This window comes from Columba livia, chromosome 1, assembly GCF_036013475.1.
Source record: "Columba livia isolate bColLiv1 breed racing homer chromosome 1, bColLiv1.pat.W.v2, whole genome shotgun sequence".
Lineage (NCBI taxonomy): Eukaryota > Metazoa > Chordata > Aves > Columbiformes > Columbidae > Columba > Columba livia.
This window is the reverse complement of record NC_088602.1, coordinates 165214406-165230176: the sequence shown is the minus strand read 5'-3', so window position 1 is coordinate 165230176 and position 15771 is coordinate 165214406. Positions and strand designations below refer to the sequence as shown.

Here is a 15771-nt window from a genome sequence, read left to right as displayed (position 1 = left end):
TTCAGAAAATTCACTTGTTTATTTGCATAAATAATGAAGACAGATATTTATTTTAATGTTTCATCCCTATTTTTCTGAAATATGTTTTGAAATGTTTTTGTTTATAACTGTTATTTGTTTATAACTGTTATTTACTCCTGAGTCGATCTCCCTTCATTCTCTGCCTTCTGTTTTGCTTTTAAAAAGAAGAAAAATATAAGAAAAGCAAAGAAAAAAAATATATATATTAGCAAAAAGAACAATTTTGCCTTTTAAATTAATTTCAAAAATTAGAAAAAGGGTTGAGTGTTTTTGTTTATTAAAAGTTCATTTTTCAATGATATCCCCATGGTGCTGGGAAGATTTTGATCTAAATCTATTAACATCTTTGAAGACGAGCCAAGCAGTCAGTCCTCAGAAATGAACTTTAATTAAGTAGAAGTACTTCAAATTTAATTTAGGTGGGATGGGAGGAGAAAGGAAGGAAGGAATCCGTATGACCCAGTGTGGTAGGAGAATTACACAAATTCGGAAACTGCCATGGATACTGACTATTGTTATGCAGCTTGCCATATTCTTTCAGTCATTAAGAGTTTGCTTCAGATAAAACAGGGATTTAAAAAAAAAAAGCAAAAAACAAAGACCTAAAAATTTAGAAAACAAAGTAGTGTGCAGTTGAGAGTATATAATGCTGCCCTTCCTTTACAACAACGTCAATGTACACTCAGCACACAGTGCAGGCAAATTAGAATCTTCTGCACATTTAAATATTTACATACTTCATAATTTTCTGTGCAGCAGAATATAGTGCCATGAAGTCAAAGAGGGCAAATCACCACATTTAGAGTCTACAGAAATTAAACACTAATACCTGAAAAGTGAATCAATTGCTTGTATTAACAAGGAAGAAAGAGAATGACATTATTGTATATTTATATCTAGCACAACCTTCTTTCTGTACTGCTCAGGGTGACTCACTCCTGGAACACAGGTCAGGCCTCAAGTCATCCAAAATACGTTAGATAATTCAATTTAATTGCTGTTCTAAACACTGATAAATAATGACAAATGGTTTCCAGTACACTTTAGGAAAGACATAGAAAAAAGAATAACATAAAATACAATAAATAGTATTTGAAATACTATTGAGAGAAGTATTAGACAAGAAGTTTACCCCACTTCTTCATGAAAAATATGTTTCTGCCTTTGCAGTTATGTGTTTAAATACAATGCTTCAGCATAATATATTGTATTCTGGCCTTTATTACAGATTTTTCCATGAGGTTGGTGTTTTGTTTGTTGTTGTTGTTGTATTTTTTTTGTTTGTGTTTGTTTTTGTTTTGTTTTGGTTTTTTTTGGGTTTGGTTTTTTGTTTTGTTTTGTTTTTATTTTTTTGAGAGAGAGCCATCAATCACTAGAATGAGCTACTGGTTGGGTGAATACCTTAGATATTATAGCCAGATGTAAAACATAAATAGCAACTGTTTTCAAAAACAACAGTACAAAATAGGGCTACTGAATGAATTGCTTTAGTACCAGGTATTTTAAAGCCTCACTTCCATCATTACTGACCATCATATGTGCAGTTCAGAAACCTGACAGCAAAGAAACCTGATAGCAGATGAACAATAGGCAGTGCTCCAGCTCTGAGATTCATAGGTGGCTGGCCCTCAGATATTGTTGAAACAGTAACTTGAGCGCTACAGAGCTGGTGGTGCTGGTATCAGCTTAAAAACTATTCCTTCTTTGGACCTCACTTCTTACAGAGGTCCACCTCATACCCAGGGGCTAAGGATTCAACAGGAACCTCCAAATTCATAATTTGCCCAGCTCTGGCTGCTAGCTCTCTTTACCTGAGGGACAAGTCCAATTGCCAGCTAGTTAAATAGTATATTGTGAACATTATAGGCTGTGTATCCTCGAGAGAGAATTGCTTTCCTTCCAGCTTTTCCTTTCACATCACACACACATCACAACGTGCACCACAGTGTTCCAGGCACTCTAATAAGGGAGAGCTGCCCTGCCTTTTTTGATTAGTGAACATTTTATTTGATCTAAAACACTGGAGTTTTAACCTTATTTTTAAAATAAAAGTTTAGAAGACTTTATTACCCTCCTAAAAGAAACACAGAATCACCATCTCATGAAAAAAACCATAGAAAAAAATCATAGAATCATTTTGGTTGGAAATGACCCTCAAGATCATCGAGTCCAACCTAACTCTGACACTAAACCATGTCCCTAAAAATCTCATCTACGCATCTTTTAAAGCAGGGATGGTGACTCCACCACTTCCCTGGGCAGCCTGTTCCAGTGCCAGACAGCCCTTTCCATGAAGGAATTTTTCCTCATATTCCATCTAAACCTCTCCTGGTGCAACTTGAGGTCATACGTGTATGTATGTTTGTATGTATGTACATATGTATGCATGTATAAGAAACACCTGTATTTCAGCAATCATAGCTCAGCTCCCAGGGGGTGGCTGCTCCCCAGTACTGGAAAGGCAAGACCTACTATAAGAGATGTCCAGCAACAACTTCATGCAGTCTGAGGATACTTCTGGCTTCTCCCACCCTGCTGAGCTCCCTTGTACTCTGCAGGCGTGTTGCTGCCCCCCCATCCATGTCTCTGCACTTCTCCATCAGATGCTGGAGGAGGAAGCCTGAGATGCTGCTGGTAGCTCCAGGGCAGGTACACAACAGCCAGAGAGCTCAGGAGACAAGGATGAGTGTTTACTAGAGAGATGAGAGACTTCTTGCCTAAGGGCAACAGCACAAGACTAGCTAAATGCCATCAAACAGCTAGAAATAGTTTCTTTTATTTGGGTCAGAGGTTGCCTATCTCTAAATTTGCTGCTGGGAAGGAGAAAATAAAAACAGGAGCTGTGCGTCACAGGTTACTGAGGGAAGGAACATTGTAGAGGACTGTAATGAATTCCTCTGTGCTGCTGACACCCTTCAAACTGCTCCTGGGTTGTAGTTTGATGGAGGCAATGAATGCTGATACTTCCACATCCAGATACTTATTTAGCCAATGTTAGCAAACCAGTGTAAACTCAAACACATCATTGTGCTGGTTTGTATGCTCGGACCAGAGAGACCACCAGAGCAAACAGTGCTGAAATGACCTGATTTCATACTCCTTAATGAGTTTGCCAGCTACGTGCTCTCAGAGACCTCTCACATGCACTCAGCATTGTACTAGTAATGAATAAGTAAGCTTTCACTCAGGGCCAGATCTCTTAAAAAAAAAAAAACAAAACTAAACAAAAACAACTGGACATCCCTACCTCTAAACCATGAACTATGCTGACAATTCTTAAGTGTCCTGTTGAAGCTATATTATTGATAAGAACTAATGAACTTAATATTCAATATAATTTAAATTACTTCTGTTTATATAGTTTATTAAAATAGCTTTTGTTACAAGAAATCTTACAAGAATGAGGTGGCTAGATGATTTACAGAAAACAAATGTTACAGAAATATGAGTACAGCTGAAGAAAATTTTTGTTTTAGGTAAGCCACAAAGTAATTTATATTTTCAATAACTAGATATATATTTGAGGTGTTTTATTATATTTTTAAATTTTTATTTTATCTTTAGATTACCCGTTCTATTCTCATGTACCCAAACTCTATGTTTTCAGTAACACTGCTTATTCATATTCCACACAAGTCCATTCCTGCTACAGTTTCTTTTGTTGATGATAGTATTCCAGACAAGGACACATCATTGATTTATACAATATTATAATTCACTTGATAACGTTTCTGTTCCTTTGTTTGCAATAGTATTGAAAGTTGTTTGTTTTTATTAATAGAGTTATGTCTTCAGCACACATATTTACTGGAGCATCCATTCTGACTGATAAGATACCTTTGTGGATGAATAAAGTTATTTTTGATCTTTGACGTTTGTATGAATACTTTTCAGCATTCCTTCTTCAATCTTCTATTCATCAATCCTGAAAAAAGTAGTTTGATGACACATTCAGCAGCAGTATTAGATTTTTCTACCATTCTACAAATAAATTTGTATTGTCTAGCAAAGGTATTATTTGACATCACAGGAAGAAGCTGGTCTATGCATTTTTTTTTTATTAGGTTGCATTTAAGTGATTAATTACATTTTAAGGAGTCAGGCAACAGTTTGGAAAGTTTGGCCCTGTAAGTTTTTGGATTAATTTTAAATAAGGAAAACAATTAATTTATTGAAGAATCACAAATTCTTATCTAAAGCTCAGTGAAATAAATTTGAGGCTTTTTTTTTCTTGCGATTTGACCTCAGTAAACATCAGATGAGGCCTTGAGACAATGAGGTAGTCATCTGCAGTAAAAATCTGTACTTTTATATTTAAATATTCTGTGAGAAAGCAGAGAGCCAGCAGGATTAATTAAGTCTTTTTCCATCATCTCCAATGTAACTGGAACTGCCTTGGAAATACCCACATAGCAATAGTAAATATTTAACAACATTGCTGTAAATTGGACAAGTGATTATACTTCATTCAGTTCCACCTCTTTTGTCTGAAAAGGAAAAGTTATATTTGAAAATTGTGTAAAATGTTTCTGAAAACTATTCATCTTATTACCCAACTGTGCAAGTGACAAATTGAAGGAGTCTTTTTACTGTGTTTCATGGGTCTTACTGCATGACGTTCTTTGATAAAACCTGTTAAAGGTGCAGAATGGGCCAAAAGATGGCAATCTATTGAGAAGAATCACCTGGGAAAGCAATTGTATTACTCTAGGCAAATAATGTCTCAGCTTTGTATAATTATTTTCCTTCTAATCTGTGATCTACCTTGTTTAGACTGCAAGTTTTTTAGCCAATTAGACAAGACTCACTTCACTGTACATGAGCCTTCTAAAAGTGAGAAATCTCAATTCTGTCAGTTAACCAGACTCCCTGTAAATTTAATAGAGAGAGTGAGACACTTTTAGAGGATGATTCATCTTTCTTTTCTAAGACTGGAATAACATGAATTGTTATCTGGACATTCTTCTCACTCACTGCCTCTTTCCATTGACAACACTTTAAATCAGATGTTAAACTATAGATAAAAGTTTGGTGAGATGACGCAAACCCTGTTGTTCACTGCCTGCCACCTCAGTCATGATTTCCAGATATGGCATTGATAGAAATAAATAACAATATATTGGCCAAATGGATGCCTGATATAGCTTTATGTTTTTATGGTGAAAAGCTCATAGAGATATTAAGAGTTCAGGGGAGTCCTACAGCCTGCCTTAGGCAGAAGACCAAGCTGGATGACTGAAATGGTTGTTTCCTCCCTTATTAATATATCCTGTGGAGTGGGGAGGTAATGACTATTGACAATATTGACTTATTCTAGCTCACTAAGGAGGTTTTATGATAAAATACCTCAAGGGCCCCAGAATGAGACTCTAATGAACTTGTGAGCTTTATGAGCAACATGCCTTTTTAGGAGCAGCAAAGGTTCTCTGCTGACGTACCTTCTCAGCAGGCGCTAGCCCTGCTTACGGCTACTGAGATGCTGATCTGTCTGCATGGTATGGACAGCATTTTAATTGTCTCTGAGTCTAAAAAGAGTGTGAGACAGCCTTTGCCTACAAAAAGGTTTTCATTATTCCTGTTTGACTGGCTAAAATTGCTTTTATAAAGGTTTCTTCCTACCTACCTTGATGTTTAGGCCAACTGCCTGGTCATCCCTCTTACGCCATTGGGCATCAGAAAGAACAGAGGGACAGTTTTATTTCTACTCATATTAAATCAAAACCAAGTTTGTTACAAAAGCGCTTCATCTGAACCAGTTTTAATATAGTTTTATAGCCCCTTAGTGCCATTCTGAAGCTGCAGAAAGCCTCGACCAAAAATCTAGCCTGTAATTCCAGATGTATTTTATAACACTGCACAGAAATAGAAGGTGTTTATTCAACTCCTATGTTCTTTAACTTCTCTCAGTGTCTCACCAGAGCTTTCTAACCCAAGGAGATGGATTTTCAGCTCACATTTCCCAAACATCCCTAAAAGTTCACACAACACTCAGTCTTTAATAGAATTACCACAAGAAATAGAAAGTTGATAAATTAAAAAAGTGGGGTTGTAGGAGCCTAAGGACTCCTCAGTTCAAAGCAGGGGGCTCTGCTGCAGTGCCTTCTGTAGGGGCAGCACCTTTTCTTCACTCTGTAAAGCTGTTTTCCCCTGCAAGTTCTTTCACACTAACCTCAGCTACGCTGGACCACATAGAGCAGTGAGGCAGTGAGTCGTCCACCCATTTCACCCATCCTTATCCAACCTCGGTCTGGGCCATGAGCTTCTGCACCTCACTGTATCAAAATACACATTCTGGGGAGATTTCTAAGAGCTTTGGAGTGTGTCTTACTACACCTATGTATCTACACACATGTATGAAGAACTATATAAGCATTGGTACCTATGTGTTGCAAATTCTTTTTAGTGAATCCAGAATCACAACTGAAAAATGACACTTCTAGCATTTCTGCACAGCGGTCTGAGCATCCCAGAATGCTTCTGTCAGCAGTCATCTTATCAGATATCTGAGCTCAGCTGTTGCAGGCTTTTGTTTTCACTTAGGGAAAAATCTGTCTTGTGAAATAATTGTCAAATGTTCTTGAAAAATAAAATTAAAATAAGAGTTAAATATTCATGATTCATATGCTAAAATTCACATTTTTGTTTGGTCTGTGAATGTTGATTTCTGAAATTCACACAACAGCAAATGGAAAGAAGAGCTTAGCTTCAGAGGAGATGTTATAAAGATAAGAAATGTGACATAGCAGTTCCACATTTTTTTCTCCTCCTAGCACTCTGCTCGGTGGGTTGGTGCCTTTTGTGTCCCTTCTGCCCTGTAGTTTTTAACCTCATTTTACAGAACAGCTGTATTTTGTTGCCCAAGGCAGATCAGGAGCTCATTAGGTGAGAACCTCTTCTTCTTCAAAATGTTTTTAATCTATTAATTATTTTATAACAGTTCTTGAGCAAATTCCAATTCACAGTTAAATACCTAAATTTGAATGTGTATTACAATTTATTCTTTCACTTGCCTACAACAGGATCCAAATGAGAAGTGAAATGTCTCATTAAAACGCAATTCAGTAGGACCTTTGAGCCCCAGAGAAACACAGTTTGCAAGACAGCAGCAAACAGCTGAAAGTGTGGATATTTCCCCAACTTGCTATCCTTCAGCAGAGGTAATTTATACTTCCTAAAAGTATATGTCATCAAATAGGGAATACATTGAACCTTTCATTTTCAGCTTAGTTATCATAAAAGCAAATTCTGTTTTGTTTGCATCACAAAATCTCCAAAAGAAGAAAACTCACGACAGCTGTATCCCTCAGGTAGGTCAGCAGAAACATAAGCTTCTATCTACGAAACTTATATTTGTGTGCTTCTTCCTCTGAAGGTTGCAATGACTGTCAAAGTTGGTCTCTAGGCACCATTATGACCTATTTATCTTTTGTATATTGCAGCACATCTTTTTTTAAAGTGAGAAACAAATTTCACAAGGTATGAAAGCAATCATCTTCAAATATATTTTGTGAATTCAGATATATAGGGACAGATTTCTTTTTTTCTCACTCATGCTCTACATCTTCTGCTAAACTCTGGCATTCATATTTGCATATGTTACATTAATAAATTAAATATAGTTTGTGATTTCAATAATCAAGCGACACCTTAACATACCATATTTCATGTAAATTTTAGACCCTACTGTGTGTAGAGTACACAACAACTACACAATTATTTTCAGGTAAACTCACTCAATTGTTTACCAAGTAATGCATATTTAGGGATTATCAGGAGATGATACTGCTTCTTTTTCTAAATCATCAAGCCAAATTTTCAGTTTGACTAAATTGATGCAGCTCCAGTTAGTCAGCAGAGCAATGCTAATACCAGCAGGATCTAGCTCAGAGCATAAAGTCTGTTTCCAATGTCAAAACCACTCATTATTACTTCATAGCCAGATTTTGGGGAAGATTAAAAAATACCAAGACTAATCTCACTTCAACTTTCATTAACTAAGCATCTACCTGTACTCATTTTGAAGATATAGATTACAAAGTCTATCTGCTAGTTCTCTGAAAGTATCATATGATGATTTCTTGATAATTAGGTGTCCAGCACTGACCCTTATGCTCTTCACAAGCAGTGTTAGAGACTGAGCAGTTCTGGAAAGTTGAACCAAAGCCATATTGTGATTCCATGGAGTCATATTTTCCTCTTGGCCACTTCTGTTTCCTGCAGTAACCCATTTCCTCAGCCAACTGTCTTGTTTGAATGCTGGCCACCAGGACATGTAACTGCACCACCTGAGTGAGACCTGAACCCCAAAGGCCTCTGGATTCTTACCTGGACCCTGGCACTGACTGTGCACCATCTCATGTGCTTTTATTTTTCTCCCCAATAAAACAATGTCATTTATGTCAAGTATTGTTTCTCTCAGGGAATCAGACATTTATCCTGCACTGTTGTTGCCCCAGAGTGGCTTCAAGCCCTTGAGCCACCCAGCTCTTAAGCAGAATCCAGCTTGTCCCTAGAAAAGCCCAAGTGTGGCAGGGAGGAATCCACAACACCAACAAGGCAGCCTGTGTGAGCAAGAAATTCTGAGGGCAGGAACAAGTCTTAAATTTATTTCACATTGTTTTAAAGTTGTTTATATCCTCTTGGGATTCCAGCTTAGGGGTATGAATAGCCTCGGCTATTATTTGAGGATTAAGAGAAGGAAAGAGTGTGTCTACCGACTCAGATGATTAAACATCTGAGCTCTGTTGGGACTTGTATGAATATGTACAGAACCCCAAGTAACAGAAGTATTGATACTTACAAAGCATATTAGTGGTGCAGACTTCAGAGATGTGGGTATTCAAGTGCTATGAGCACTGGCAGAAACTTAAAGAAGGCTTTGAGAACTTTGATTTTGATCCTAGACTTCCATTCTCAGGTCTTTTGTGGCACTTGTCTTATGTGCCTAGTCACAAGAAAGTGGTGACCCTCTGTGTTTAAGAAGTTACATTGCTCCTTTCTGTACAACTGCAAGTCTGAATCCAGAGGGACTGACGGCCACCAGCCATACACAGCGAAAGGGATCTCAAAAGATTAACCATAATGCAAACAATACCGATAGTAGCCTGTTCCATACATGAATGTATGGACTGCTTGAACTTGTGCATTTTTGAGTATATTATACTGTACCCCCTTTTTAGTTCTGCTTTATATTTTTTTCCTCTTCTGCCTCAGTGTTTGATCTTTTAGCTTCTGGCCTTTTTAATTTTTTCTTTTTAAGAACTTGGTAACAAAGAACAAAAGCTTGGTATAACTGAAGAACACAGTTGCGGACCTTCTGGCTCTGTGATTAGCAAATTAATGATCTGCTTTGTTGCTGTCACTCCAGAAGAATTACTCAATTCACAGTCATGTCTGCAAACCCAGTGTGTACATCTGTCTATAAAGGCACACATGTGTAACTCCAGCATATATGGGGTAGAATGCACTGCCCAGGAACAGAGTGCTGCTTGTTTGAATTTTTTTTTTGGTGGTGGGCTTTTTTTGTGTGTGTGTGTATGGTTGTTGTTTGTTTGTTTGTGTTTATTTCTTTGTTTATTTGTTTTTAGAGTAGCAATACTTCCGCAGTAACTTGCAGAACATTCTGCCTTTTTCACTTAACAAAATGGCTGCAATGACTGTATATTTTTTTGAAAAAAAAAAAAAATTCTTCAAAATGCTTGCCTTACTTGCATTTAAATTAGTTATGTTGCAAACCTCTTGATACAGCTATAGAATAATCACTACCCTGTCTGTTGTATATAAGGCTTTCTGGTTTTGTTTTGATAAATGACAATAGTTAACTTAAGACATGAACAAAGATTTCGGTTTTGCTATTTAATATGTCAAACTCCAATTGATCAATAGCAAGATGAGTTATATGTTAAAACACTTATCTGTTGCATATTTGCGCCTTTGTCTATAGTTATTTTGCTATTGTTTCTCTTGTTTTAAAAGAAGATGGTAATAATTCTACATATGGAACATCACCTCACATTTATGAAGTATGATAAATGAAAAATCTCTCTATCCATCTCTAAAGGGTAACGTGATGACATGACATGAAACAAAATAGTTGCCTACAAACCCTTATAACAAGGTATGGTGGAGAATGAGAAAACTACGGTGGAGAATGAGAAAACTAATTGAAACAACAGAGGAAAAATCAGTGTCACTGCCAGACCTAGACCTAGGGCTGAAAGTTGGAGCAGCACACTCTGCTCACATGGGAACAAGCTGTATGTGCAAAAGAAGACAATAAAACTCAACAGACATTATTTATGCCACTCTAGCTATATATTAATTCTTTCTTCATATTCAGATAGCAATAAAGGGAATTGTGTGGTATCATGTTATCCGTTAAAGTTGCATGTCCCCATCATAGAGATAGAATGATTTCACCATGTCAGCATAACATTAGACCTCCTTTTGCAGGTTACCCATTGCAGGCTCTTAATGCATGACCAGATGAGTCCCATGATGGGGACTGTGTGCTCAGACCTGCACAGTGAGCCAGCTACAAGCTGTTAAAATTGTATGACATTTACCTGGATTCTGCTGGTGTGCTGAATCAACCATAAGAAGTTCTAGACTTAGCTATACATACACATCAGGAACTGGAAAATTCATTATTCACTGTGGGACAGGAGAGCATATCTAAGCAAAATAATGCTTAACAACCATGAAAACCAATCCTGCACATTAGATGTCCTTTTCATTTCACACGCAGAGTGCAATTGTTTGCTATGCTGTCACAGCAGGTTCTTGCTATTAATGCAAACTGTTTCCTCTCTAATGCTTTCAGTTTTGGAAAAGACTAGGGGATAGATCTTGGTATTTCCCTTCCGTACAAACTACAGACTCAAGATGCACCCAGATAGGTAGTGTGATTAATAATTCAAAGCTATGTTAGCAGGTGACACAGTATCTGCTTCTACATGCACTATTCTGCCCCAGGGTTCAGCTGAAGATATACACTCTTTAGCTTGTTCTGTTGCAGTGTTAACATTTTTCACGTCTCTGTTTTGAGTTGTATGCCAGCAAGACTTGAGTGAGCCCTTTGATTTTTGTTTGCACTATATTGTTGTTGTTGTTTGGTTGGTCGTTTTCATTTTTAGGATTTATAGACTGCAGATATTTTTCCTCAAAACCATTTCAACTAACAGGGCTGTATTCAGACTTTAGGACAAGTCAACAAATACTAACCTTCGGGTGATAAGCAAACATAGAAAACCTCAGCACCCAAGGAGAGCAGTTGAAACAGTGACAGGGAAGCAAAAAGGGGACGAAATGTGACATGTTGGCCATTCTCAGTATTGTCAGTTGTAATTCCGTATTCTTTATATGCTGTTTTGCCATTGAGTGCAGACTGTACAAAATAATCTCTTAAGTCAGAAGAACTCCCTGACCAATATATTTAAACATCCTTCAAAATAACAAGTAGATTTCAAATAAGGGTTTATGGACATGTATTAGAAACGTACCTATATACAGGTGAAATGTGAAGGAGGTAAATGACTTCTTCAAAGAAGAAAAAAACCCAGCTGTTTGGGCATCTCTTTCTGTTTAAACGACCTGAGTAGCCTCAGGAAGGCTCTCTTTTTGCAGAAGAAGCACATGCCCACAATGTTATTTGTGCTGCCAGTTTTAGATTTCAAACAACTCATACACTGGATACAAGATTAACAGAAAGCTTTACCTTTATAGATGCAACCTACCCACTCTAGGCACTGAGGCTTTTATAGTCTGGTTTTGCTCTGTATATTCAGGTTTAGTTAAGTTTCATTTTGCATGAGAAGTTAGTCTGACATTTTTATTTATTCAAGAACATTTCTTACTTAATGAAATAAACAAAGAAGTTGCCAAACACACTTATTTCTGAATTTCAAATACTTAGGGTATACGAGTTTTTAATTTTCATAATGTTTCAACTATCAACCAGATCTTAAAATTACTTTTTATTCAAATATCAAATTATATGACAAATTCTTCTTGCTATATGCATAATTTTAAGTCTACAGGCATGCTAGAAATGATGTTTTAACTTTTTATGTTACAAGTTTTGGGAAAGTGCCTAAAACCCTAAATATTTTGTGCATCTTTTTTTTTCAGATGCCTGAAAAATAAATGCAGCCATGAGCTTAGAAATGGAAGATACACATTCATTTGATTTTTCGTTGAGAACACTCTGAAGTGAAACATTCCTGTCCTAGGATCATGTTCACGAGTCTCTTCATCAAGTGCTTTTGGGTATTGTTAGAATTCTCTTACCTGTATACTAATTTCACTATTTCTATATCAGTCACAGGTACCATTGCCCCGTTTACCCCCCAATATTGATCTGTTTACAAATTCCAGCAAAACATCTCATCTTAATCAGGTGGCATGACATCTCTCCCTTTTTTCTCTCCCTTCACCATGTTACAAAATGATCTTTATATCTCTCTGACTTCAGTATTAAGACATGACATTTTTCTTTCCTGACTGAATATTCCTGCTGTCACAGTTATCAGAATGAGTAACCAGGCAAGCCTGTCACATGGATTCCTCTCCTCCAAATCTCAATAAGAGCTCAGTGACAAATTTCAGTTTATGCCAAATCTTTTTATCTATCCTGCCCCGTCTCCACAGCTACTGGCGAAAGACTTTGCTTCAGTTACGTTCACATACCATTGCTATCCCAGTGCAGAAACAGTGTGTCTTTTTCCTAGTAACTGTAAAAGACACTTAAAAATTAGATCTTAATGCTCATTAGGAGCAAACTCTAAGACTTTTCATATGTGTGTCTAAAACAAAACTTCTAAAATTCATTTTGCAGCAATTTTAAAGGGGCTTGATTTCTAAGGGACATCAACATTGTGGAAAACAGGCACAGATTTAGCAGTTGAAATAGGAGCCTGCAGTCAGCTAATATCCTGCAAAACTGTAGCCTGGAAAAATAAATTCATATTTGCCCAACAGAAATTGAACTTATGAAGTCATGTGTCATATGGTGAATATGTAAAGAATTGTTTTCACTTCCATTTTCTTCTACCAGTGGACAGTGCAGTTTTTAAATTCTTCAGAATTTTTCTGGCACTCAGAAGTGAGCACTTCCAACCTAAAAACTAGCATACAGTCAAATTTCAGGCATCAAAAGAAGGCAGAGACTAATATTACAGGAATGACAGAATACATGGACATTCCTGGGGAAAAAAAAAAAAAAAAATAGTTTCTCTGCTTAGGAAAGATTTCAGCCTGACAATATGAGCAGAGTTTTCTTATGGTGTAGTTGTCTGGAGTTGGCTTTTTGCTTCCTCTGTTGTCAAAGGCCGACAAAATCATGTATATTTGGTACTTTTAAAAACCAGAAATAAAAGAAAATTATAATCATAGTAAAGATGAATATTTTACTTAGCTGTACTATACCTTTCAGTTTTCTTTCACTCAACAGAAAATGGCAATTTTTCGTATGCTGGAAATAAATTACCTTGTTAGAGAATTTTGCTTATGTTTAAAGAACAACTGATTCATTAGTGATAAATGTGAATGAGTTCACCAAAATAGAAGAATATCTTCTTTTGTTCACCAGGGTTAATCAATAAAAAGGCTTAATTCCCATCATTGTTTCATTTCTGAAATGAGATGTCTGTTTTACTACAGTGAAGGTAAGGATTCCATGCTATAAAGATGACAAAGTTTATAAACATGGATAACATTTACTTCTAGGTCAACTTGTACAGTTTTAAAGAAATAAAAACAGACAAGCCAAATGATGAAACACATCTTTTTTTTCCAACAATATTGGCTGACATACTAGAAGATACTACTTGCAAACATGACATAATGAAATATTTTATCTGTGAGAAGGACTGGTAGTCACAGGTTTTCTATATTGTACTTTGTAAAAACCTTCTAATAGAAAACAAAAATCAGGAAACAGATACTGGAGGGAAAGTAGCTCATAATTTAACAGGCAATGACATTTTAATCTAAAACTTTGAAGCTCATTTCAGTTTCCCATTTACTATATCAGCCTTTTAAATCAGAAACTGGAAAATCCTGAGGTTTTCCACCTCCTGTGTTATCATGCAAACCAATGATCTATTATTGGAATCTATTTTATTACTAACACAGACAAATTCAACTTGTACTTGAAGAACAAGTGCAACCTGTACTTACTTTAAGGAATAAACAGTCAAAATTTATGAAAGGTATAAATTATCCTTAAATGACTGTGAAACAGTAGAACATCTTTATATATCATCCCATATTAAAATTCTGCTGAGTACTAAGTTTCTTGGCTTAACGTGCATTTATATATTATTAAGCAAGATACATATTGCATTAATTAAGGAATTTTAGGAATTTTCTTGTAAATAGATATGTCTTCACCTCTCTTTGTCAAAGCTGAGTGTAAGTAATTTATAGTATTATTTTCTATGGGTTGACCAGTCACTGCTACAGCCTGATCTTTTACCAAGCCAATAAATGGCATCTTGTGCAAAGAACACAGATGGAAGACATCGTCACTCCTACAGCGCTTCCAGTAGAGACATGGATATTGCCTGCAAAGGGCTAGGCTGCAAATCTACTCCTTTGCATTTCCTGTCCTCCTCCTCTCTTCGTCACCCCTCCTTTGGCTTTACCCACCTGCCAGCTCCACTGCTGCAGGGTGTCTGTGGGCATCCATCACACCTCCCAGCGTGAAGGTCAGGCTCACTCTGTCTGCAGTCTGTCCATCTTTAGGTAAGATGGCTGTGCTGCATTCACATGGACTTCTGGAGCTAAAAGGCAATGGAAGTTTCACTCTATCACTCATAGTCTCGCATACTGTTATTATCTAGAGTTCTTTATCTCTGAGTAGCTTTGCAGCTTTTCCTGAAGGTTAACGGATTCTAGTGTATTGGACCGGAACAGGAGCTAATCTCACATGTTGGCCTAAGAAAATATTTTGCCAGCAGCACCTCACCGCACAGTTATATATATCACTCACCTGCATTCAAGGTCATTGTTTGTGATGATCTGTCAGGATATGAAGTTGAGTGAAGTGGGGGCCTTTTAGGGATTAAAAACTAATCCATGTAAAGTTTTAGGCTTCAGCAGCATTCATCATCTATTCCTGGAATCAAATTAGAAGGTTGCTTGGAGCCTTCTTTGAACAGAGGTGGATGGTAAGGAGAAAAGAATGGCTGTGAAAGGGTGAGAAAAGCATAATTCAGGGAAGAGAACTTCACTCCGAGCCTTGCTGGTGTGAACTTTACAAGTCTGAGAACTGAAGAGCTATGAAAAGGGTTGTTAAAATAGAAAATATGGTCTTTGAGCAAAGAACATGGTTTTCAAGTCCTCTGACTGATGCATGATCGTGCCACAGTTTTTACTGGTGGCTGAGAAAAAAAACAGCCAACTTGTTTGAATTTCCTCCTTTCCAGAGCTACACTTGGGAGGGAGCTGTGTCCCACCCCTCCTTCCGTGCACAAGGTGACCCAGCTGCCATCCCCAAATTGTCCCTGTTTGTCCCAGCTGGGATCACCAAAGCTACAATGGCTGATGTGGAAGAAGCAGAAAAAAGTCCAGGCCCAGTGGAGAACAAAATAAGAATATAAGAACAAAATGAGCTGGTTTTTGTTTGTATACCCTGAGGGACAGCATCCACTTCAGCTTGCAGAGGTACTCTCATCTCATCTCAGCCTAGCTGAATTGTCAGATGAAAGTGAGTGTGACAGCATGTCCAGATTCAATCTCTTTCTCAGC

The 15771-nt window shown here is 37.1% G+C and overlaps 1 long non-coding RNA gene across 1 annotated transcript; it reads right to left on the bottom strand.

Annotated features, from left to right (window-relative positions):
- Window positions 1–3614: 3614 nt before the first annotated feature.
- On the bottom strand, window positions 3615–15230 carry LOC135576503 (uncharacterized). Its single transcript, XR_010468298.1, has 3 exons — window positions 15014–15230; window positions 14671–14804; window positions 3615–3946 (listed from the first exon to the last, which is right to left on the bottom strand). It is a non-coding gene; the product is annotated as an uncharacterized LOC135576503 (long non-coding RNA).
- Between the last annotated feature and the right edge of the window lie 541 nt (window positions 15231–15771).